The 26,314-nt window shown below is 41.3% G+C and overlaps 1 protein-coding gene and 1 long non-coding RNA gene across 6 annotated transcripts in view; one reads left to right on the forward strand and one right to left on the reverse strand.

Moving 5' to 3' along the window:
* Window positions 1–26,314, reverse strand: part of TSPAN9 (tetraspanin 9) — a 271,211-nt gene that overhangs the window by 51,360 nt on the left and 193,537 nt on the right. The gene's annotated exons all lie outside the window — the stretch shown is intronic.
* LOC128843109 (uncharacterized) overlaps window positions 8,707–26,314 on the forward strand; it is a 74,145-nt gene continuing 56,537 nt past the window's right edge. Inside the window, exons 1-2 of the long non-coding RNA XR_008446184.1 lie at window positions 8,707–8,857; window positions 18,676–18,817. This is a non-coding gene — a long non-coding RNA (uncharacterized LOC128843109). The remainder of the gene's footprint in view (window positions 8,858–18,675; window positions 18,818–26,314) is intronic.

Raw genomic sequence — 26,314 nt, forward strand, 5'->3', positions numbered from 1 at the left:
CACCTCTGAAAATCAGTGCCAGGTGGTTCAAATCCAGTGGCCAAAAAGTACGGCACCCAAAATTGGCAGACACTTTTGGAGATTTTCCCTAAATGGGGAGGAAAATCATCACCAGACGCTTCTGTCTTTCCCCTGTCCTGTCCTAATACCATATCTGCTGTCTGAATGCTTTCCTATTCCTCACATTCATCTCTTCTGTCCTTTTCTCTCTCTCCCACCTCAGATACAATATCTACCTTTCAAGCAGCATCACTAAAAGGGGAGTCAAATTTAAGGAGCTATACACACTGAAAATATGTCACACCCAGTGGTCCCTCCCCTCTCCTTTTCCTGTGGTATTTTCTTTTCAATCCTGTCTTGTGTTTCTATATTTTGGTCCATTTTGTCATAGATTATTATATTGTTCAGCACTGTCTCCCTTGGGCGCCTCCTGACACAGGGAAATTTCTGGTTGCCATAAAGCTGACATAGCTCATTTGACACACACACGACCTCCACAGCCGGTAGCATGTCAAGGCGGGAACGGAGTCTAACTCTGTTGACTTTAGTGGAGCCACACCTGATTGACACTTGTGAAAGTGAGAGGAACATCAGACCCACCATATTTAAAGCTCAGCCAGGCTGAACCTCTCATGAATTATAAATGCTAAAAGCATGAGTGCATTCTGCCCAGGAGTAGGAGCACAGTGGAAATTAGATCACGGCGGTGCACTGTTTCGGGAGAATATCAGAGTGCTATATAAATACTAATTACTACTACTACTGTTAGAAATATTGCCATAGCATATGTGCTTTATGAGATTGCCTTGGAAAAACCTGGGAATTAAAAAAATCATTATAACCTAAATCTTTTTATACTGACTTATTTCTCCCACAATATGTGGCCAAGACTTTCAAAAATAGGAACCTTAGGTTAGGATCCCTAAATCTATATTTAGACACCTTCCCAATTTTCAGAAATGTCAAGGATTGAGCAGTTCTTACTGAGCTAATGGTCTTAGTTTCTCTTTGGCAAACCCTCAATCAATTCTGACTAATCTTGCTCTGTAACTCTCATCCTGACACCCTGAACTATTTTTCTTTTGCTGTGTTTTCTTAATAAGAACAACCATCTTCTATTTTCAAGTTAGTGATGATGCACAGCTGTATGTTGTCTCCAAATATGGCAATTTAGCTAACCTTTCACCTGAGGTATGCCCTGTTTACTGCTATGAAGACAATACACCTCTATTCAGACTGCTGAAGGCTGACTCCTGCACGCACGTTTGTGGCAGTGCAATGGTGGATATTGGTGGCAATGAAATCTCTCTTTAGGGTACCAATTAGCAACATCCTAACATCTGAACATGGATTCATCAGCACTGTGCCTAGCACTGATCAGCGGAGAGGGTGGCCCATATCAGTATCTGAGCATTCACCATCCTTAAATACTTATCCTTCATCCCATCTAGTCATCCATTCATGCAGCACAAATTTACTTTTCCAGGAAAGACAACCCCCAATGTTGGGTGACTATAAATCATCAGCTTCTCATGCACTTATATCTGTGCCTTTTTCTAGCCCCCCATTCCCCACCACACCCACTGCCATGCACTGAACAATCTCTCCAATCTCTGTTTGCCAACTCACCAACCTTCTCTTTGGGAGGGAGCTCAGGTTGTAGTTACGCTGTTTGTTTATACTATAAAATGCTGATATTACTAAGCCCAGACAATGTGCTTGGTCCTGTACAAGACACAAAAGATGAAGACAATCTCTGCCCTGAAGAGTTAATAATCAGACAATCTCAGAGAAGGCAGAGGAAGCATAACAGCAGCCGGCATCCAGCCCTGAGAGCCTAAACAAAATCCAGATCCACCCCCAAAATCTTTTAGAATGGCAGCACAGTCATACACGCCCTGGAAGAGGAGTTTAGATTGTGAAAACCTGACAGTGTCATCACCCACCACTCTAAGACACATCAACCTCATAAGTACCAGAAGGACCTGTCATTCATCCTAATCAGAGCCGGTGCAACCATTTAGGCAAACTAGGTGGCCGCCTAAGGCGCCTAGTGGTTGGGGGCGCCTAAAAGCCCACTCAGGCGAGGAGGAGGAGTGGAGGTGAGTTGGGACGGGGGGCGCGGGGAGGGCCGCCCGCAGTAACGGGGGGGGTGCACACAGCCCCCGCTCTAAGTCTCCTCCAATCGGTGCCGCAAGCCTGCGAGGGGAGGAGAATTAGAGCGGCGCTGGCATGCTCAGAGGAGGAGGCGGAGCCGAGGTGAGCTGGGGTGGGCTCCCCAGGCGGGGTTGGCTGCCGCAGGGGGGAGTCTCCCCACGTGGGGTTAGCTGGGAGAGGGTGCAAGGTGGAAGTTTCGCCTAGGGCGCGAAACTTCCTTGCACCGGCCCTGATGCTAACCAATCCCATGTAGTAACAGGATACTTATCACCTGACATTACACTTTAATTTCCTTGATGGATTTTAATGGATTTCATACAAAAGCTTCAATTGCTGGATTTAATCTGTATGGTGTAATCTTTTTACACAAAACTGCTTGTCATGATAAAATCATATCAAGCAACTCCTTCCCACACAGCATCTCAGGAGTGACTCTCCCCCCACACATGCACACAGGGAAAAATGTGTCTGGAAGGTACAAATAAAATCACAGTTGCAGTACGTGTGCTTCAAATCCTAGTATATATTAATTTAGAACATGACAGCTAAAATCACAGAATCATAGAAATGTAGGATTGAAAGGGACTTCAGCAGGTCACCTAGTTCAGTGTCCTGCACTGTGGCAAGATTACGTATTATCTAGACCATCCCTTACAGATGTTTGTTCTTTAATCCTCTAGTGATGAAGCGTCTACAACCTCCCTAGGTAATTTGTTTAGGAAGTTTTTCCTAATGTGCAACCTAAATCTCCCTTGCTGCAATTTAAGCCCATTGCTTCTTGTTCTGTCCTCAGTGGATAAGGAGAACAATTTACCACTCTGTTCTTTATAACCACCAACATACTTGAAGACTTTTATATCCTCCCTCATCTTCTCTTCTCCAGAGTAAACAAATCCTATTTTTTCAATCTTCCCTCATAGGGCATGTATTCTACACCTTTAGTCATTTGTGTTGCTCTTCTTTGGACTTTTTCCAATTTGTCCACATCGTTCCCAAAGTGTGGTACCCAGAACTGGACACAATACTCCAGTTGAGGTCTTAGTGCAGAGTAGAGCGGAAGAATTACTTCTCTTGTCTTGCTTACAACACTCCTGCTAATACATCCTAGAATGTTTGCTTTTTGTGCAACAGTGTTACATTATTGACCCATATTTTGTTTGTGATCCACTATAACCCCCAGATCCTTTTCTACAGTACTGTACTCCTTTCTAGGCTGTTATGTCCAAATTTGTATGTGTACAATTGATTAATCCTTTGTAAGTATAGTACTTTGCATTTGTCCTTATTGAATTTAATCCCATTTATTTCAGACCATTTCTCCCATTTGTCAAGATCATTTTGAATTCTAATACTGTGCTTGAAAGCGCTTGCAACCCCTCCCAGCTTGGTATTGTCCACTAACTTTATAAGTGTTCTCTCTATGCCATTATCCCAATCATTTATGAAGATATTGAAGAGAACTGGACCCACGACAGATCCCTGTGGGATTCCACTCCATGTGCCCTTCCAGCTTGACTGTGAACCATTGATAACTACTCTGAGTACAGTTCTCCACCAACTTGTGCATCCACATTAGAGTAGGTTCACTTAGGCTATATTTCCCTAGATTGCTTATGAGACGATCATGTGAGATGGTATCAATAGCCTTACTAAAAAAGATTTATCACATCTACTGCTCCCCCCCCATTCACAAGGCTTGTTACCCCTGTGAAAGAAGGATAGTACAGTAGAACCTCAGAGTTATGGACACCTCAGGAATGGAGATTGTCCATAACTCTGACATGTTCATAACTCTGAACAAAGCACAATTTGGACTCCAGATCCAGCAGCTGACATACCAGGCCAGGCTTCAGCAGCAACTGGAGGGGGAACAGGCAGCCCAGATGTGCCGACCTTTAAGATGCAATACAGGCACAGTATTTGCTGCTTCTTTTCTTTTCTTTTTTTTCCCTCTCTGCTGCTGCCTGATTAGTTACTTCTGGTTTCACATGGCGTCTAGTTGACCGGTCAATTCATAACTCTGGTGTTCATATCTTTGAGGTTCTACTGTAGGTTGGTTTGACATAATTTGTTCTTAAATAAGCTGTGACAGGTAAAATATGCCATGTAAGCCTTACTGACTGTCACAGAAGTAGCTGTTCAGAGCCTCTCCTCAGCCATTCTAGCCTCCACCCGGATCAAACAGTCTGCCCCCCACACACACATTAAAGGAGTCCCAAGGCTCATCTGTCTGTTTTGGGCCACACAGGTACATTACCCGACTTAAATCTAGCACCTATTAGCACCACAAAATGGAGTCTGTGTCAATCTATGATTCAATATAATTCTATTCCCTCCACTGCCTCCTTAAAAAAAAAAAAAAGCTTCATTAACAACCAGTTAAGTCAAGTGTGAAGTCCATCCCTTCAAGCCCTTAAAAACCAGGAAATATCCAGTTAAAAGATCCTTAAACATGTCCTAACACTCACACATCACATTACCCGTTCATGGTGACTAACTCTAACCCTCCACCAGTTAACTCCCAAACACCTCCAACATAGTAAAAATCAAACAAAATACACACCAAATATCCTGAACTCACACTGTAATGCCAAAACTAAATGCTGACCTCCACAATGTTACCATGTATATACTATAGACATCTGAACACTAGTGTAAGAGGTGATATCTGTATTTGTGTGGGAAGAACAAATGACGGTTCAACATTACAGGGCAAGGAATTGGGCAGAAAAATATAAATTTTAAAACATCCACTATTTGTTCCCGGACATTAGGGCCAGTTCTGGGATTCTGAGGAGGGGCCACAGATGATTCTCCCTTCGTTACACTCCCCCTTCGCAACTAGGTATTCTGATATTATGGTGAAAAGTGTGGCATAAATGCTTGGACAGTGGGAAAGACACTCGTACGGCAGTGATAAGGGCGAGACAGAGAGAGTGGTAATCTTTGTACCACACACCAGACCCTTTACCGGAGGAGAATGTGGTGCCCAGCAGTTTGTGCTGGGATCCATGCAAAGTTGCCAACATTTTCAACAGACAATTCTCCAAATAAGCCTTGGTTATAGGGCTCATTTGCTGAAGGACTGTGGATGAATTCTGATAAATTTTAGGTTCTCTGTCTCTTTCCCTCTCTGCAAATATTCAATTACAGAAACCAGAGCACCAAGAAATATTAATATCACAAGTGCTCAAAAAATCGTTAGTAGTTAGACTAGGCAGGAGGTCTACGGAGGAAAGAGGGGTGCCATCAATTGAAAGCTGTCACCAAACTGGGCCAGGTTTTTAGCAAATTTTACATGATACGCTTGCTTAAAATCCATGTAATTTATGTCTCCCTTGCCTTAGTTCTTTTTGTCTTCTCCACTCATTTTCCCTCTTGGTTATCTTTTCTGTATCTCTTTGCCACTGCCTAATTTCCCCATGTTTATAACTTAAACACAAACGCAAAGTATCTAGCTTGTTTCCTCCAAGCTTATTCATCTGTCCTCCAGGAAAATTCACTTTCTAATACTGGCTTTCTTTAGTGGCTTGTTTCCCCTTCCACAAGCTTCTCTTCTCTATTCTGGGCAACTACTATGCTTAGCTTCCATCTCTCCCCCTTGTCAGACTTCTCTGCTCTTTGCTCAGTCATGCCGCTCTGACTTTCTATCCCCTCTACATTCCTCTTTCCCTCACATTGTCTTTCGGTCTTCCCAACCCTTCTCCCTCTTTATAATGAAATATATTCATTTTTTAAATCCCCTGCCCTAGCCTTATTTGGGCTGGAAGGTCAGGGGAAAACATGCCAGCTGCTAGACAGATTCAAACTAGAGTAGGAATGGAACAATCTCGCTTCATGCCACAGTCAAAATAGCAGTGTCAGATGAATATCACATGCAGATTCACTCAGCTACAAAGAACAAGGAAGGATATTTCCATAAAAAGCATGGGCTGAAGTATCAAAGTCAAAATACACTTGACTATGGGGATGCATCAGTATCCCTGCCCTCCCAAGCCCCACAGCCCAACTGCAAAGTTAAAACAACACTGACAGATCGTTAGGATCTTCCAACTTGTTCATGCTAATTTCGTTTTGGATGTGCTTGTGAGGACGTTGCAGTTCTGCCTCTACTTGTCTCTATCTGTCTACTGCAAAAGTAACCCACCAATGGTTGCGAGCCACTAGGAAACTTTCCTGTACTTCAAGGTCTATACCTTCAGTTCATTCACTTGAGTAACAGGGGAAGATCTACCTCTCTCTGGCCCAAACCTAAGTTTCACTCTTGATGCCTCTCCCTCAAAATGGTTGATCTGGTGGCAGCCACTGCCATACACAAATTATACGGGTAATATAAAATAATGCAATGTTGCCTCACTCTCAACAAATAAGGTCTAATTTTGAGCACATAGGGCCTGATTCTCCAAACCCTTACTTATGTGTGTAGGGAGGACAACTCATGTGATGCTTTACAGCTGACATATTACAGTGAGGACAAAATTAAAATGTGATAATACAGGAATTCTACAAATGTAAAAACTGAGTGTACTTGGATATGAATTATTAATATTACACTTATAATTTACTATCTAAGGCCTCTCAGATGGTTTCATATATGCTGCTGCTATTAAATAACTGGTCCCAGTCAAAGGCCGCAGCATAAAAGCTATGATGAAGCTTAGCTGTGGAACAGGACAGGAGGGGGGGAGAAGGTGTTTTAGAATCTAACTGAAAATCCCTTTATACACTTATTCACAAATAGAACACACTGCAGAATCCACTTGCTGGTGGTGGTAGTTTGAGAAGAGAGTGTTCTGTTCATGCCAGATCAAAAGAACAGCAAGCTGTGGAAATAAATGTAACTTCAACATTTGGTGAACAAAGTAGCCAGGAAGTATTTAACATGATACTAATTTGCTTCATTTAAACAGTGTTAGTGGAAGAAATAAAATGATAGTTCTATAATTTATGAATTTAAAATGACAATTCTATTTTAAAATATGTTGTGGAATGTTTTGCTGGAATCAAGACACAAATGGCTTGATCCTGAAAGGTGCTGACCATCCAGAAAATACCCATTAAGTCAGGGGTTGTAACAGGTGTTGACCATGTCTCAGACACTAAATTAATGCTTTGTGATGGCCTTTAAGAATTTCTGTTGTGCTAGGCCCACTTCACTAAATGTAGGTAGGCTAGTCAGGGAACAGTCTTCATGGGTCTCAGTCTCAGAGTTCTCAGCCCAGAAGGCGAAGGAGCAATTTCCCTTAACGGAGTTTAAAATAGAAATATGAAACTTGCAAAGATGATTTGAAACTATTGGCAGATGGGGGAAATATTTCTGGATCTGCATCTCGTAACATTTGGCAGGGAGTGTGACTAGAGAACAGCTGACTTTTACTGCAATGACATTATTAATTCTAGTTTTCTTGCCAAACTGAGCGCCATAATTGAGCCGTTGCAATATCCCTTTCATTAAGTAGTTCATGCAGGCCTGTTAAACTGATCATACAGTAAGTAATGTATCTGCCCCATGCCTACTGAAACGGTCAGCCTGAGTCCAGCCAAGCTTTCAGCTGATTGGCCCTTATATAGTAGCTCCTTGCAAAGAGAGTTTGGCAATCAGGAGGCATCATGTTCTATCTACCTCATCAGCGTTCGAATCAAGACCATGCTCAACATTTTTCCTGGCTTTTTGAGACCACCACCACAACCATGAAATAGTCCTGCAGACCTACTGACATATTGGTTATCGTCTGGATGCAACTAAGTTGCAGGCTTAAATGTCTTTGCTTTGGACAATTTCTAGTAAAAATGTTGTTTTAATCAGAGTCAGCTGAAGTGTGTAAATCTACATATATGTTTGCAAATGTATCTGTTCAATTCCAAGAGGTATACTGGTGACAAAATAAATCTTATGTAGTTAAGCACACAAGTCAGGAAATGCAAACACTGAGAAAGTAAACCTTTAATGCTTACTAATTGTGGCCCAATTGTGCAGTCACTTACACAGATGGCTAACTTTACTCACATGAGGTGAATGGAACTACCCACAGGAGTAAAGGGTTTGCAAGGTGAAATCCTGGACAGAACACTGATATGTTCCCCTTTCCAAAATGGCCACTTTAATCCATACACTTCAACTCACTATTCCAGTCCCATACAGTTCTACCCTTATTCGCCCTCCCCCCCCCCCCCCCCCAATTCCTGATGTTCTACCCGGCTCCTTAGAGAATCAGCAAGGATTTGCTGGTTCTACCCAGCTAGTCCTCCGCCAGACAAGTAGAAAAAGGGTGAAAAGCAGCTCAGATGATGCTTCCCCTCAGGCAGTAGAAACTCCTGCAGGACTCTCTACATTTGTGGGCCTGTGAGCAGTGCTGTGCTGGCTGCCAAGGTGGGATTTATGCCTTGTGACAAGGTGTACCAACCCTGCACTGGGCCAATGGAGCCAGACCAATCACTGTGGGCCCAGGAGGCCACACCCCCTCACCCCTGCTGCGCATGCTCCACGTGGAAGGGACACATAAAAGGAGGTAGCTCAGCTCAGTCTGGGACTGATGAGGAGGAAGGACGTGTGCTGCAGGCTCCAGCTGGGGCGCCTGCGACTCTCCAAGCCATTGGAACCGCTGACCCAGACTACGCTGCCAGCGACCTGCTGACCGCAGAAATTGATGGGGCTGCTGAGCTGCTGCCAGCTGAGGAGATGCCCGAGATGCACTTTGAGGTAGAAAGTGACCCAGGGAATGTAGCAGAAGCCGATGCTTAACTCCTTAATGGGGAATTTCCTGGCTTCACAGGGCACTGGGTCAGAACCTGGTGGAGTAGGGTGGCCCAGGTTCCCTACTGCCCATCCACATTTGCCACTAAGTGTGGCTACTGCTTGTTTGCTCTGCCCCAGCCAGGAGGCTCAGGGACCATGGACTGTTTGTTTGCTCGGCCCCGCCAGGGGTCCTAAGCCCTCCTTGTGGTAATTACCTGATCCCACAGAGTCCGGAGGACTGTGTGACAGGATGTACCAACCCCGCACTGGGCCAATGGGGGTGGCCCTGCTCGACGCGCGGGGTCCCCCATCACACACCCACTCTTTGATTGTTTTCTGGCAGACTACCTATCCCGGTGAGTTCCAGCATTAACAATTACACGTCACGCACCGTTAGTTGCTGTAATAATTCTACAACCCCATTTAATTCTCAGATAAGCTTAGTAAAACAAAACAAGCCCTTAAACAACAGAGTTGGGACAATGATACATCAACCTGATCCCACTGAAGTCAATGGAAAGAGTCTTGTAGACTTCATTTGGCTTTGGATCAGGCCCATAAATATCTTATTTGGACATCCTGGTGTGGAGAAAACGCCTATGCATTGTCCCAGCAGTTTCTACACTAATCAATGGAGTATACTCAATATTATCTATTGCCAGAACTAGAAATTGTACTTGTTTTAATGTCTGTCACTGGGGTTGTAAAGGCAGAGACCGCTGCAATGAGACCATTCTGTTTCATCTCATTCTGTAACTTTATCCTGCGCTATTCATGAAGAGTTCTGTATTTAGAATTACATTCAAATACTCTGCGGTAACATGACACTGTGTTCGAACTAACACACTGGTCTTTCCTCATGTTTTGCAGGATAGTTTAAGTACCATTGTGTGTAACAGGCTTAACTTCTTCATTATAATAATTAAAATTAAAGCTGCAATAGGAATTAATATCAAATGGAAAACTGGAGCAGAGCAGAGCAAAACACAATAGCCAGGATGCAGCACATGCAGGCTGCTGGGAGTGATGAGACATTTGCTACTCCTTCAAAATGAAAAATCCCTCCACCACCTTCCTTGGGGATGGAGGCAGAAAGGCCACTCATATGAAGCAAGTGAGGGCTGAAAGAATGTAAATCTACTTTGGCAACTGGCTTGGTTTTGTATTGATCCTGTATGGAGATTTCTTCTCATGCTGTAAATCTTGTGATATGCATGAATCACAATGCTGGAGGGGGTAAGTGGCATCTCTAAAGGAACTTAAGTGTATGCTTTATGGAGACTGCCACAGTACCCCCTCAATTCTGGGCCTGAAATTTCCCTACTGACATGTCATAGACATGAATAATGGGTCAAGTCAGATGGCAGCTGTTAAACTACTAATTTCTGGGAAGGCATCTTTCAGAAATGAAAAACAGTAGTTAGGAGACTGGATATTCCCTAATGTAACTCATGCTGAATTAAGAGACCACTTTAATGCCTAATCATAGCTTCTCTAAATTAGCACAGACTCTTCTGGATAGCCCAGCACAGCCTTGGCTATCTGTGTTACTATGGATAAAGTTAGGTTATGCTGTCAGACCACCAAAAAGGTGTACGATTTTGTCATCAGGTGCTTCCATTGCTTAGCTATTGAAGACAGCATGATCCAATGGGAAAAACAATGGACCAGGAGTCAATGGACACGGGTTTTATTTCTGCCTCTGCCACTGACTTTCTGTGAGATTTTTGACAGTTCAGTTCACCTCATCTGTAAAATAGTCATAATAATCTTCATCCACCTTTGTAAAAGTCTTTGAGACCTACAGGTGAAATACACTATGTACCTGGCTAAATATTGTTATTATTGCTCAAATCTTTCTCTTGCAGTTTATTTCACTTGCAAGACGCTGACCCTTTTTCTCATTGGGAAACTGGAGTAGAGGAAGCACGGAATCATTTCTGCCTTGAAAACTCCCACTTATTACTAAAACTACCCCCAGAAAGAATCCATTTAGTCTTCCATCAAGTAATGCATTGTTTTCCCTAGTGAAGTTTAGCAACAAACCTCAAGGAATCCTGATTCTACCTGTCTGGAGGAGAAACAAGACAACATCAGTCCTCACAGATTTCCTCTGAACGCTAACTTAAATTGTGTAAGAAGCGAGGATGCCACAGTAGAGCTACCCTTGCCACATAGAAACAGGGCACCCACATAAACTCTGATTTAAGTATTGCTGCCTGTACAGTGTAAGAATGCAGTTCTCCTTGGTTTAAATCCTCTGGAGAGAAGAAATACATTTCAAAATAAGGCTCTGAGTGTGCTCGAAGGATTCTTAAGGAATACTGTAAGGTGTTCCTTTAAATATACACAGACAAATCCTCTGAACGCAGAGTAAAAACCACATGCTCATTCTGCAGAATTTATCTCTGTGTTCATACTTAAGGGAGAACAACAGGGCTGTCTTGCCTCAGCTAGGAATTAGCACAGCCTGCTGGTTTTCACTGAAATTGCGTTCCACAAGACTACCCTTTTTCATCTATTTTCTGTATTTCTTCTTAGTCTTTTCTTTGAATAAACCTTGCTTTTCAGGGAGAGAGCATTGTGTCTTATGTGTGACCAAATAAACCTCATGATTATTAATTAACTATTGGTTAATTGGTGCCTGCTATGCTAGACACTTACATACCAAAAGGGCTCCCTCTGTCCCAAAGAGCTTACAGTTCTGCCATCAGCTTCTCAGCCCATTTCACTTTACCTAAAATTAAGAATCTAATTTATATATTACTGCTGCTAGGGAATGTAGCCCAAATTTGGTGATAAGCTTCACCTTAAGAAAGAAGAGCTATGGGATTTTAGATTCCTGGACTTGACGCCTATTTCATCTACTGACTCACTATGTGACACTGGGCTAGTCAACTCACCCTCTCAGTTACCTGGATGTACTACTACTTGCCTTGACACAGGGAGTGAAGTGTCTGACGTTTGTAAACCACTCAGACACTTGGGTGAAAAGGTAATATCATAAAGTACAAAGGATTTTATTAATCGCAATACCATCCAGCTAGATTCATTCACGGCCTCATAAGCCTTTGGTAAGAGGCCTATGAGACCATGAATTAATCTAGCCGAATGGCAGAGTTGTGAATATGCAGGCGTGCAGCAGCCTGTACTCAGGGGGAATAAACAGTACATTGAAAATGATTGTATCATTGATTTTTTTCCAAAACTTGGGAAAGAAACAGAGATATCGTACCATGTGCTGTCTAAACAAGTGTGGTGCAACTGATGGTCTCCTGCTGAAAAATCAAATAGCATAATTTGATAAAAACAAATCCCCATTTTGGTGCAGTAATAACCTGTCCTCTTCAAATCCACTTTAAATCAGATGCCTTCTGCTACAGCCTCACAGAATCCAAGTCAGAAACATATACTTTGATCACTCCATCTTCCCTTCTCCTCCACCACTGAAAGATTTTTATAGAGGATATTTTCCAGTGCTTTCTCTAATTCATTTTTAACCGAGCCACCTAATGGTGTTTCCACTATTTTCCACTATTTGCCTCGTGATTACTGTTTAAAAAAAAAAAAAGGAAGGAAGGAAGGAACTAAAAGTAATCTATCAAAATCAAACTTCAGTTAGAACAGTTAATATCATGTAAAACTTCAAGGGAGCATGGAACCTAGAAATAGATAAATATTACAAGAGCTATCTAGTGAAAATGAAATATGCTAGGAGGTAGATAGTAACATTTTATTTTATTTTATTTTATTTTATTTTTACAAGGATTGGATCTGTCCAAGTACATTTATGAGGAGGGAGAGCTCAGGATTAATTTCTGGACAAATGAATCCTTCCTCAGTGACAAGTAGTAAATGGCGATTCCATCACTGTAGCAGAAATTTACAGAGGCTATTTGCTCATTAAATCAGAAGGACTCTCCGGGGCAGAATGGTTTCTTAGTTGATTTTCTAACATTCTTTGGAAGAAGCAGCCCCAGTATTAGAGGAAGCCTAAGTATTCCTTTGATAAAAGTGGCAATGGCTCCAATCTAACTATAATGCAGTAATTTCACTGATTCTGAAAATGGCTAAAAGCCTTCAGTAATGCTCTTGTTAGGAACAGACCGGTGTCTTTAATAAATACAGATTGTAAATCACTTTCCAAAAGGTATTATCTTTCAGATTAAATTAAGGTTTGACTCAACTAATCCAAAGAGATCAGATGGGTTTTGCGCAGAGGGAGGCTTGTAGCAGAACATTTTCGGAAGGTATTATGTTTAAATCCATTATCCTAAATATATTTCTGAGCCACCCTTTATGAACTCTTCACTGCAAAGATGCATTTGGTTGCAAAGAACAGCTACCTATGCATCTGGCTCATTTCTTGATCAGGAGAATGAACTATACAAATGACAGAAATACTACAGCAGTTGCTGTTTCTATCTATCTTTATATCCTCTTAAAGAATGAGTACTGGAAGGGAAGCTGACCCTTGGTCTCATCAACACCATTTAATTAGCTGTTGAGCCTTTGACACTAACTATGGATAAGAGAGAATTCAAGGGTTAAAGGCAAAAGAGAGTCTGAATGGGCTGTAGCCCACAAAAGCTTATGCTCAAATAAATTTGTTAGTCTCTAAGGTGCCACAAGTACTCCTGTTCTTTTTGCGGATACAGACTAACACGGCTGCTACTCTGAAACCTGAGCATAAACTGAGTTCCTAAACATAAAGGATGAAATCCTGGCCCCAGTGAAGTTAATGGCAAAAAAATTACATTTATTTAAGTGAGAATACGATTTCATCCCATCCAGGAGGTTTTACTCTCAGGGTCTAAAGCTGCATGCAGTTAGCCACATGTGTAACTATACTCATGTTGGAGACTTATTTAAATTAATGGAACAATTCACATGCATAAATGTCTGCATTATACAACCAGTGCTGCAAGCAAATATGATTAGATTTAGGGTTCTCTGGTTATTACACCAACTCCTGAAGAAATGGGCAGAGATGCTGAAAATGATCACCTAGCTCCTTGGCTAAATATCAGGGATTCCTCTGAAGTTTGAACTCAGGACCATCCCAGACTCTGGATCTTTCTAATTTAAATGTTCATAACCTTAAAACTTAAGAGCCTTGCACTCTGCATGTTACATAAAAGACAACTAGTTTTTCTTCTATAGATCTGACTGAGACTTAAAAAAATAATCAAGTGTGAAGGTCATATGTATTGAACTGCATCTTACTTTATGACAGGTTTCAGAGTGGTAGTTGTATTCGTCTGTATCAGCAAAAAGCACGAGGGGTACTTGTGGCACCTTAGAGACTAACAGATTTATTTGGGCATAAGCTTTCGTGGGCTAGGTTTTAGCCCACGAAAGTTTATGCCCAAATAAATCTGTTAGTCTCTAAGGTGCCACAAGTACTCCTCGTTCTTTTTTCATCTTACTTTATGTGTTTTATATGACATTCCAGTTAATACAATATGTAATATAAACTGACAAGTAATTTTTAATTATGGAAACAGAAAATAGATTTTAAAAATAAGAACAATAATTCAATGGAAGTAGCTGGTGCTTGCCACCTTTGAAAATCAGACCTTTTTTTTTCACGTAGGAGAACCTAAAATATGGATTTTGGAGCCTAATTTTAGGAACCAACATTGTAAAATTTTGGCCATCTGTTTTCTTTCAGATTTTAAAAGTTGGTGATCTGACCAAAGTGACTTGCCCCTTGTATCATTCTGACAAAAAGATCAGGAACAGAATCATGGTCTAATCACCACTTAGTATGATAATGATGTAGACCAAAATCAGTTATACATTACCTTTTTAGTGCAACAACTACAAACTCAGAAAAAATGAAAGCAGCTAAAAATAGGCACTTCAGATACGCTGTCAGTGCCAAAAGATGTGGGATCACTCACCCACGTAATGTAGGTTTGTAATAACATGGGTGTTTACTGGCACACTGAAGCAATTTCAAGCATTTTTAGAGTATGAAACTTTGCCAGATACTACCTCTGCAGTGTTAAATATGTTGTCAGATAAGTATATCTCCCAGTAAAACATAATAGAGAATGACCATCTAGTCAATGCCATATGGCTATGTAACAAGAATGTAGAAAAAACTAATCTCATCCCCACAACCAGGAGACTTGATAGAAGAGGGCACCAGCTGTTGGTTTTTTGAAAGTGTAACGGGAAACAGAAGAATACATCTTTGAATTGATCAGGGTTTGCTTCTTCTGGGACTTCCCTAGAGCAGAATCAAAGAGTGCTCTAAGTTATGCAGAAACCTGTGCAGTAAGTAACAAGGACGATGAAAGAGGCCTGGGCCAAACTCTTACAAACAAGACAAGTTCTCCCTTTCTCTCAGTCTCAGACAGGCCAAGTGCTGTTATTGCCCTGCCAGTCCACAGGAACACATGCACTGTAATAACCTGTAAATAATTTACACAGGCTGACTAAATAAATAATAAAATAAAATAATAATAATAATAATAATAAATAGAAATCAAATTAAAACAAGCTAAAACAATAAAAGAGCAGATCTCTGTGGTAGGGCCAGTTTGAGTTACGGGTAAGCAGATGTTGCCCCCTGTGCGTGGAACAATTTCCCGATCCCAGTGCGCCAGGGCCCCACAACTGAAAATTTAAAATATTGGATTAAGATGAAGGGAAAAAGGGGACTCCACCCAAGGGGACTGATCGAACCGAACCCAAGCCAGGACAGCATCTCATAGCCAATGCAATTATTCACCTGGCCAGACAATGTTTTAGGTTGAAAGGTTTCAGCTGCTGCCAAGATAGCCAATAAGTCCATTACGGGGGAAAGAAAAAGAAAATGTTTTCCCCACTATTGCAGCAATAAAGGTATTCCTGGAAATCAGCAGAAGTCAGTACTTGCTCTTTATACATGTAGAGAGAGATTATAGACCACATCTACCATCAGATATTCTTATACAGCTTCCACTGATTTCACTGAAGGGTATGAGAGTCTCTGAGGGCAAAATATGGCTCTATAAATGACCTGCTCTAGATTACACAGCTGATCGGTGCTAAGATGGGAACACAACTCAGAAGTCTTGATCCTCTGTCCCCATCCCTTTCTCTAACTACTACTCCAGGCCTCCCCCTTTTTCTTCCCCAGATATTTGCACAAGCTCTGTTTTTCACACCTTCCATTCCAAACATATCTCTTCAGCAGCATACAGAGAAAATGAAACCAGAATGGCTAATCAAATCACCATTTTGGACTTTCTGGCAATGAATGTCAAGTCCAGCTGAGCTGAGCTTGGACTGGCACAAAACTCCAGGGGACAGGCAAAGGGGATTTTATGCCATCTTTGTAGCTCCTCAATTCCAGGGCTGGCTAGGAGACTGGATTAGCCCCAAAGTGTTGTTCCAGCACCCAGAACTGCGAGGATGGAGTGATTCTCTGACCCTGCTCCACGTGCTGGCTGTACAATGCCCGGGGATTACCCCTACGTGGGCTGTATTCCCATGTGGCCAGATCTGCCAGTTTTATGGCTGATTTGTACTGGTGGAGTGATGCCAAAAGGCCTCAGCAGACTTGAGAAGAGACCTCTCTTTTTCCACCAATTAGTAAGGGGAATGAACACATTCTACTGAGCCATCTGCAAAATTTCCAGGATTGCTTCTGGCCCCAACTGCATTTTCAGTAACAATGCAATATCTATGCTGAGGTTCAGTCAATTAAGAGAAACACATTCACCTTATAAATATTATTGATCATGTTTTGCTCAATTAAATTAACTTTCTTCTCCATTAAAACTCTTCAGTTGGTTATTATTGGGTGATTCATATATGTAATAAAAGAGAGAGGGAAAAATGTCTGAGTGCTTGTATCTCAAGCTTCACTCTCAGGGTTTACCATACTACCCACACCTCAAGATGGAATCACAGCCTGTAATCCACACTTGTTTACTCTCTATAATTCCACCACAAGGTGCTTGCAAATGCTGGGAGACCATACGTCTCTGAAACCAGGTATGTCCCAGTTTTCAGGGCCTGTTCCAGCATCCTTGTTGCTTTTACAGAAAATGATGTTTTGTCACTGTTTCTGTAAACCCTGGAGAATATGGGCACCTGAAGGAGCCAACAGATATCCTGGCTGGTGAAATTAACAGCCGTTCATATGCACCTCAGGGATGTCGCCACTCTGCCCTTCCCACATAAGAACGGCCATACTGGGTCAGACCAAAGGTCCATCTAGCCCAATATCCTGTCTTCCAACAGTGGCCAATGCCATGTGCTTCAGAGGGAATGAACAGAACAGGTAATCATCAAGTGATCCATCCTGTCGCCCATTCTAGCTTCTGGCAAACAGAGCCTAGGGACACCATCCCTGCCTAATGAAGCTTCTAAGTGAATTCTTCTCTTCTGCTGGAGTTCTCAAGGCAGCCCATCCCTGTGCCTAGAATGGAGGATGCTGAGGAAAAGGAGAAGGATTGGGAACCCTTGTCCCTTCCCCTTTCCAGTCCGCACACCTCCCTCAGTGGTGTGTTTGGTGCATACGTGTTCTCCTGCCCAGCACTGAGAGAGTCAGCCCAGGTTCTTTCCCCACTTTGAAAGCCTACTCATCATTCTACTTTAAAAAATGGCAAGAACAAAGTCAAATGAGAGACTACAGTGGCAATTATCGGTGGGTAGCTGTTCAGTAGGTTAGTAGGGAGTAGAACTAAGAGTAACATTAGCAAGCTAGTAGCTAACTGGCTGTTTCCTTTTGGGGCAAGTGTGAAATAATTGACAGTAGATTTCTAAAGTGTTCAGCTATGTTTTATATTTAGGGCTAAAGCAGTTTATCAATTGGTCAGTAGTGCGCAGAATACAGCCTTCACATATCTTACTTAATATTGGCATTATGGTCAGGCCCCAATGAGAACTAAGGCCTTGTGGTGCTAGACAATACTAAGAGGCAGACATCACTCTTACTCTGAAGAGCTTACAGTCTTTCATCCTGAAGGTTAAAAGTACTTGATTAGTCATAAAAATAGGAATAACTGCACTTACCTCTAAATTGCAGCTGCCTCTGGGGTGAAAAAACCACAGTTGTTAAACAGTGCCTAGCAGTACAATACAACAGTTTCGTAGGGGAAACAATGACTTCCATATCCAACTGAAAGTGTGGGAAGCAAGTATTCAGATAAGATGGCTCAATTTTCAGAAGTACTGAGCACCCAGAACTTCAATTAAGGTCAATGGGAGCTGCAGGTATTAAGCCCCTCTGAAAATAAGGCCAAACAGGAATTTGTTCCAGGTAATGAGTGTCCTGGCTGTTTAATCATCAGACATGGTCAGGGCTTTGGTTTTAAAGCTCATCATAAAAAGAGTCCCTCCAGCAGCTCAACAACATACTGCTGCATTGACTCAGTACTAAAAGGAAAACTAGCTACTTACTGAATCATCACTATTGCTTCCTGCAGTGCCTGAGTTTTCCTTTGAGGTCTCCCATCCACATACTAACCAGGCTTGACCCTGCTTAACTGTGCTGTACAATGAAAAGCAATGCAGCCAAGCTCTTACTTTTCCCTGGGCATTGGACTCTGTCCCCACCAAATCATTATACATAGGACAGAAAGACATTAGCTGGCAACATCTTTTGGAGAGTAACTACCTGGGCTGGATTAGAAACTGACCCACTGTAAAGTGTGAGATGCTTTGTCTCACAATCCCACAAGCCATTCAGTTGTTCCCTTAACCCTGTGTTTCAGATCTCAAAGAATAACATCACCTTTGTCGCAGTATTTATTTTTCCTTAATCTTATCTCATTACATAGACATATACTACCACAGTCTCGGCCAGATGGCCCTCTTCAAGTGAATGCTCTGGAGACACCATCTGGCCAAGAGATGAATGGATAATGGACAATATACGTCTGCATAATGAGATCAGATTAAAGAAAAATCTACAACTAAGTAGTAAGTGGATACTTTTATTCTTTAAGTCTTTAAATAGTAGAAGGGCAAACAAGCTGCTACATCTGTTTATTACTGTTTTGCGCTTTATGTTACTGTGGGGGAAAAAAAAAAAACTTAAAATATATTGATGTTCTCGACGCCTAAATTCCTTGGGACCAAGGCTCTCTCCTAAACACCAGAGTGGCTCCTATAATGCACTGGATTGGGGCTCCCTTCTGCACAGTTCAGGAGGTCTGTTGGAGTGCTGCTGTAGTAGGCAAGCTGGGAGGTGCTAGTGTAACCCACACACATCCTGGGTGTGGTGCTCTGTCCCCTCTAATGACACCAAGACCATTTAGAGATTAAGGAGTCTGCTCTATAGTCTTAGCTAAGGGTCATGTGGCTTTTAGCTCATGCAGTGGAGGCCATGCACTGAGGTACCAGATTCAATCCCACCCGCTGATGACTGGGGTCTGTCGGTGTTACACTGGAGAACCATCATAGTTTAAACAGGTTCACTCCTACTGTTGTCGATGTCAGCCATTTTAAAGGCTAATAAATTTTAGGCACGCCTGTGCGCACTTAACACTGCTGTCCCAGCTATTGTTTCTTAGATGCACACTTAGACAAAGCATGCTCAGTATATGATTTTTAAACAAGTGCAACTCAGTCAGTTCAAAGGATATTACATCTTGAGCAAAACCAAGTACCACAACTACCAGAAAGCTATTTTCAAGACAACTTTCAAACCTCATTATTTTAACGATCAGGCTTGTTCTATAATGGGTATGAAAATGTGTTTTATAATGGGGAAAGTATTTTATTCACTCTCCTCATGCTCAAAGATGGCTGAACTGTATATGTGCAGACTTTTCCTTCAAGGTTATCATTAGGAAAAGATAAAGCATGACACATTTTCACCGGAAGTGTAGAAGTTTCAGAGGGTTACAATGGAAACAATATATTGTAACCCTGAAATTAACATATAAAGGGGAGGGGAAAAACAGATTTTTCCAATAGACACAGTGAATTGTGATGTTTCTGTTAAAAAAAAACCCACCATCAGACAAACAATAAATAAAAACCAACCACACCACCAACCAATTTATTAAAAATTGAGATCTGACCTATCCTCTTTTTCCTGGCAGATTCTATGAATGACTGGAGAATTAGTAGAACTGACATTACAAATTATCAAGAAAGCAAAACCTTCAGCAATTTAGAAGGGAAGAGTCTGTGTCAATGTGGAATGTTTGTGTTAATGCCTGTTTAACTGAAATGCCTTATAAACAGTCAGAAGGAAAGTCACCTTTGCTTAAAGTTCAGCACCCTTCCCTCATTCAATGGAGGGCTAAGAACATTCTCTGGGTCATCACGGGAGCTCTAGCAACATCCGGGAACACTAGAGTCGATACTGATATTGTGAAAGTAAAAAACAAGCAACATTTTATTTGGGGAGGGAGGAGGAAAACAGGGGTATGAAATCCCAACCTTTTTATATTATAAGCAGCAAAAAAAAAGACAAAACAATTGTTTTTCCTTTGTAAGTGACATTTAACTCTAACAGTCACTGCTGCTCTCACTATACCTTACACATGAGTTCAATCCCTGAGGGGGCCACTTAGGGATCTGGGGTAAAATCAGTACTTGGTCCTGCTAGTGAAGGCAGGGGGCTGGACTCGATGACCTTTCAAGTCCCTTCCAGTTCTAGGAGATGGGATACTCAATAATAAAACACATGGTATGGGACTGTACCCGATTCCCATAGACCTTTGAGAAATTATCAGACTAAAGGCTTCAGTGAGACAATTGAAAAGTGTCGTTATTTGGGATTACCTGAAGTGCATTCTTAGTTTTATAAAATGGTCAATTGCCCACTCCTCTGATGTACCTAAATCTTCTTGTAATCAGAGTATATCCTATAATGTGTTTAGCATTCTTCTTAATTATGTATCCTCTGCATATTTTACAGTATGCTGTTAGTTCTATTTCTCAATCACTTGTGACGACACCTAATAGGATTAGTCCTAACACCGAGATTTAAGAGACACTTTTCTCTATATTTTCATTGGATAACATTTTCAAAAACATCTAAGTGATTTAGGACCCTACGTCCCATTTCAAAAGTATTTAGGCTCTTAGAGTCTTGAGCCTCACTGAAAGTCAATGGGACTTAGGCTTCCAAGGCTTGAGACACTCTTGAAAATGGGATTTAGATGCTTTTGAAAATTGTATCCATTTTCCAGTAAATTGCACCCTTTCTACCAACCAATTCTCAAGTCATGGAGCAAAGTGAATGCAAACACCCAAATAAGGCCAAAAATAAAGCCAGAGACAATCAAGGATAAACAGGGCAGAAAAGAATGAGTAGAAGTAGGAAAAGAAGAATACAACATACTGTTACCAAAATTATTTAACCAACATTATATATTTTAAGACAATCCATATTTATGCTAAAGTGAACAATTTTCCCAGCATCCTCTGTACTGAAATATACTAAGAGCCTTGTATAAGCTTTTGTTCTTGGGGCACACAGAGATAAAGGAGCATTTTGCTCAGGGTTGTGAAAATAATAAGCCATTGATATAATAGTTGCTAGAAACTAGGTACAAATTTCCAACCACCTTGGCTAGAAAGGGAATGAAAATATTAGGGTAAGAATGATGCAACCTAATTTTGAGGAGTTTTGTGCCCATGCTAAGAGCCTAAAGGTCTATATACACCTCAGCAGTTAATTATATTTCCACAACAGTCCATGATGCTGGTTGTATCCCCAGACTGATGGAGTGGTGAAGTATTTAATCTTTATTTTTCTGCATTTGCGCTGATTGATCTTTGACTAACACTCATGGGTTAATAAACTTGGTTGACTGTAATTATCTGATGCTTATTGTTAAAAGAACTGAACCTTTTCAGTAACAATATTAAAAATGAAAAATAACTGAGGGAAGATAGAGAAAAAGCTAATTGAGAGAGAGAGAGAGAGATAGAGAGAGAGACCCTCCTAGCTATTGCAGTTTTATTACAGTTAAGTAAGGGAACTCTCCTGGGCCACATTCTCTCACAAAGGAATTAAAATGACATCCCCTAATGCTCTCTCAAAAAACCCTTTGGGAAATGCGGATATAGTTTAATGTACATTATGTCAGAATATTTGCACAGGACTATTTTGTAACATGCTGGGGTGCGTATGTCACACTGGGAAAGCACTACTTCATGGTTGGTGGGAGAATCTGTTCCAACCTTCACCCCCCAGAAGTTACATGACAGCAAAGTCATTAAACTACTGCTGTGTTAACTATGCATATGTTGCTCTAATTGCAGAGTAGCTACTTGTGAGATGGGTTAAGGACATGGGTTAAGCCCAGATTGTGCTTGATCCCGGCTAGTGCCTTGAGTACAAGGGCCAGGCATGATCACAGTCCCAGTGCTTGGAGCAGCGCACCCTCCTAGCACCCTTAAGGGCTCAAGACTAGGGTTGCCAACTTTCTAATTGCACAAAACTGAACACCCTTATCCCGCCCTTTCTCCGAGGCCCCACTGTGCTGACTCCATCCCCCCTCCCTCCATTGCTCGCTGTCCCCCACGCTTACTCACTCGCTCATTTTCATCGGGCTGGGAAGGGTCCCTTTTCAACCAGGTGTTCCGGTCTTGAGATTACAAAAGGGGGGTGGGAAGGTATGAGGTTATAGGGCGGAGCACCATGTATACTTCACCTAATCCCTGGGGATGCAGGGGCAAACTGATTGTGCTTCTTGAGAGCAATCAATCCCTCTTGGATTTTCTCCTGCGGCAATGTGGCTCAGCACCACACCTTACCCGGGGCTGTGGCTTGATGGTACAACTGAGACCTTAACATGCTATCCTTTTCTCAGGTGCATTTCTGTAGTGAGAACAGAACATAGGAAGTACAGCACTGGATCAGACCTAAATTTAGTCCTGTGTCCTGTCTCTGACAGAGGCTGGCCCTAGATGCTTCTGAGGAAGATGCAAGAGCCCCACAGTAGCACGGTAGCATAATCTGCCCTGATCAAAGTTAGAACTAACTCCCTCAAGGTTGGTTTAAACTCTGAAGCATGAGGTTTTATCTCCCTTCCAATATTTTTAACCATTAAAAATTATAATTCTAGATATTGTTGTTTTTCATATAAATGTCCAGTCCCTCTATGAATCTTACTAAGGTCTTGTCCTCAACCACATAATGTGGCAATGAGTTCCACAGTCAAATTAGGCATTGTGTGGAAGAAGTATGTTGAGAACTTCCCGCCTTTCAGTTCAACTGCATACGCCCTCGCACTACGAGACAGGGAGAAAAGAAGCTCCGGATCCATCTTCTCTAAACCCTTCATTATTCTGCATTCTTTTCTCGTGTTCCCCCTTATTCATCTCCTTTCCAAGGTGCACAATCCCAAACGTTTCAGTTTGTCTTCATGTGAGAGGTTTTCCATGCCCGTAAATATTCTTTGCTGTATGGTTAAAAGAACATGGAGAAAACCTGTATAGTGTCACTGAAATGTCAGCAGAATATAGAAAGTAACATCATAGCTCTCCTCCGTAGAATGTAGATCATTTTATCAGCCCTTTTCCATGCTGGTAAGGATACGCCTGAAATGGAAAGTACAGTACCACACAAAGATACACTGTAGATGTGCCCTTTCACAATGGAGCATGGATCATTTATCTCCCAATGGCATATGCTCCCAATCACTCATCAGCAATTAGAATTTGGCCTTCAGATCTACCTAATGGCCTATGTAGGACACTGCGCTAAATTAGTTAAATGTAATTATCTTTGTTTCTAAACTAGGCGTGCCATCACTACCAGTTCTTTTAAGTAAGATCTACAGTTAAGAAAAATAAAATAAGGAGCAACTATTTCCAGCAGTGTTGATCCCTATTAAAGTGTATTCTAGTTTGCTCCTTGATCTTTTCATGCAGTAAAGCTTCTCAGTGTCAATTGCTGACACCATAATCGAACTCTCTGCTGCTGCTACTGAAATAAGCAGGGATCTTTTCTGAGAAACTGGACATTTCTATGTCAGGGTCACGTGATCACCCGCCTGCTGTAGCCAATATATCAAAGCAGCCGCCAAGCTGAGTGAGGAGTATCACCTCTATTTTCACACAAGGCCCTACGCAGGTTGGCAGAATTCTGTTCTAAATTAAGTGGGTGACATAAACCAGAGCAATGGACACTGGAAGCTTTGAGTCTCTCTCCTCAGTGCAACCTGTATAAGGCCAGAGGTAAAATTCCGTCAAAATGAAACCTGTTCCACACCACAGGCAAATGCATGCTGAACAAGCATTCCTCACTGTGTCTTGGGTCTTGCCTCTCATATTGAAAGGCTAGACGTAGTTCATTAATAATTGAAGTTAAATATACATAAATTATACCCACTGAAACTATGAAAAGGCTAAGCTGATCAGACTGAGGAATAATGCTCTGTTGGAACGCATATTTTAAAATGTCATGATCCAAATATACTGTTGTGTGCCAACACAGTGCACACTGCAGACTGACGATTCTATAGTCTGAGTTACTAACTTTTCAAAATTCAAAATGAATTTCTTTCTAACTGCTAAACTGTGTGTGTGTGAGTGAGAGAGAGAGAGAGAAACAAACAATCAGAAAAATAATGCCTCAGAAAGGATAAGACAGCTCTCTCAGAGGAGAGCAGTGTGCACCCACTGAAATAAATCTCAGAGTAGAAATACTGTTCTTTCAAAAAATGACAGGGTTTTATTATCCCTTTTCCCCCTGCTCCCCCCACATCATTTGGGGGGAGGGGAATTACAGATAGTTCATAAAAATATAGCTTTAGAAGGCGGATACTGCCAAGTGGCTTACACATAACATTTAAGCTAGTAATAAAAATGACATATTGGAGGAGTGTATTGAAATGAATTAAACTGAAATTCAATAAAGACAAATGGGAAGCAATTCACATTGATTATTCCTTTCTAATGCACAAATAGAGAAAGGTGGTTAACTGGCTAAGCATGGAAGGATCTGGTGAGTTCTACTGGATGATAAATTGAATATTGAATTTGGATGCCAAGATAATAATCTGCCAAAAATGGAAAATGGCAGTCTGGTAAAGCAATCTCAGTGAATAATGTACAGTTGCTTAGGAGGGATAGTCTATCTTAGAAATCACAAGTTTTTAGCATTTGAGGATATATATCTTCATCAACTTTTTTAAAACAATGACTAAAAGCTATCAGGTGGCAATGACATTAAAATTTATGGCCAACATATGCAAACCTGAGGGCCTCAAGTTAGGTTCCTAAATCCATATTTAGGCATCTAAAGTGTCTTCTTTCTCAGAAGTTTAAAATCAATGAGAGCTGCAGGGGCTCGGCACATTTGAAAAGCAGACGACTTTTCATTAATTTCTTTATTAGGCACCCAGGTTTGAAAAAAATTGGCCATCATTTCATTGCTCATTTCTTTTAAAGTAAGAAAACATACAAAAGAACAACTAAACATAATCCTGCTCATTGTATGATTTTCTACCTCACTTTTTGCCACATTCTCGTTCCTATCTAGCTGCTTTTGTTTTTCTTTTAATTTGGATATTTTGCATACTAACTCTGTCTTTAATAATGGAATTTACCAGATGCTCTTGTAATAAGAAATTGTGTTTATATTTATGTATATTTTTGTCTTCTTCCTACAAAACCTATATATTTTTAAACGGAGTCAACAGTACCTCCTTACCATGAAAAAGATAAAATGCCATATAGGGTTGCATTAATACAAGCAACACAACGAGAAATTAAGACAATGAAGGAAAGGATAAGAGAATGGTGCCTGTTGAGCCTGGAGAAAACTTATGCCTAAAATTCATACAGAAATGCTAGAAAGTGGACAGAAAGCCAATTTTCCTGTTAGTCAATGTCAACAAAACAAGAAATCTGATGGGTTTAAAGCTGCAGCAGGGAAAATGTTTAGTTAGATATTATATACAGTATGTAGTTGTAGCCATGTTGGTCCCAGGGTATTAGAGAGACAAGGTTCTGCATGAGGTAATACTTGTTATTGGACCAACTTCTGTTAATGAGAGAGAGAAGCTTTCGAGCCACAAAAGCTCAGACCAGGCTCAGACCTGAAGAAGAGCGCTGTGTAAATCAAAAGGTTGTCTCTCTCGCTGACAGAAGTTGGTCCAATAAAAGATATCACCTCACCTGCCTTGTCTCTCTAAGGTAAATAATATTAGGAATTTCTTTTTAACTAAGAGTAAGGAAACATTAAGAACATTTCAACAAAGGAACAAGCTACTAGAGGAAGCTGTGAACTATTATTGCTGGAGACATTCTAAACCACAACTAACAAGCAGAGGTGGGTTAAGGGTGACTGACTGTGTGCTGCCACAATGCAGAGGGAGGAAGCAGATAAGGCATTTATAGACATTTATTTTCCCTTGCAATTGCATTACCGGCAATGGTGGTTTGAATGGATGGTACACTCGGTAAATACTACCCAAGCAGTCAAGGCCTCAGACCACAGTGTGAACA

The sequence above is a fragment of the Malaclemys terrapin genome, chromosome 1, assembly GCF_027887155.1.
Source record: "Malaclemys terrapin pileata isolate rMalTer1 chromosome 1, rMalTer1.hap1, whole genome shotgun sequence".
Classification (NCBI taxonomy): domain Eukaryota; kingdom Metazoa; phylum Chordata; order Testudines; family Emydidae; genus Malaclemys; species Malaclemys terrapin.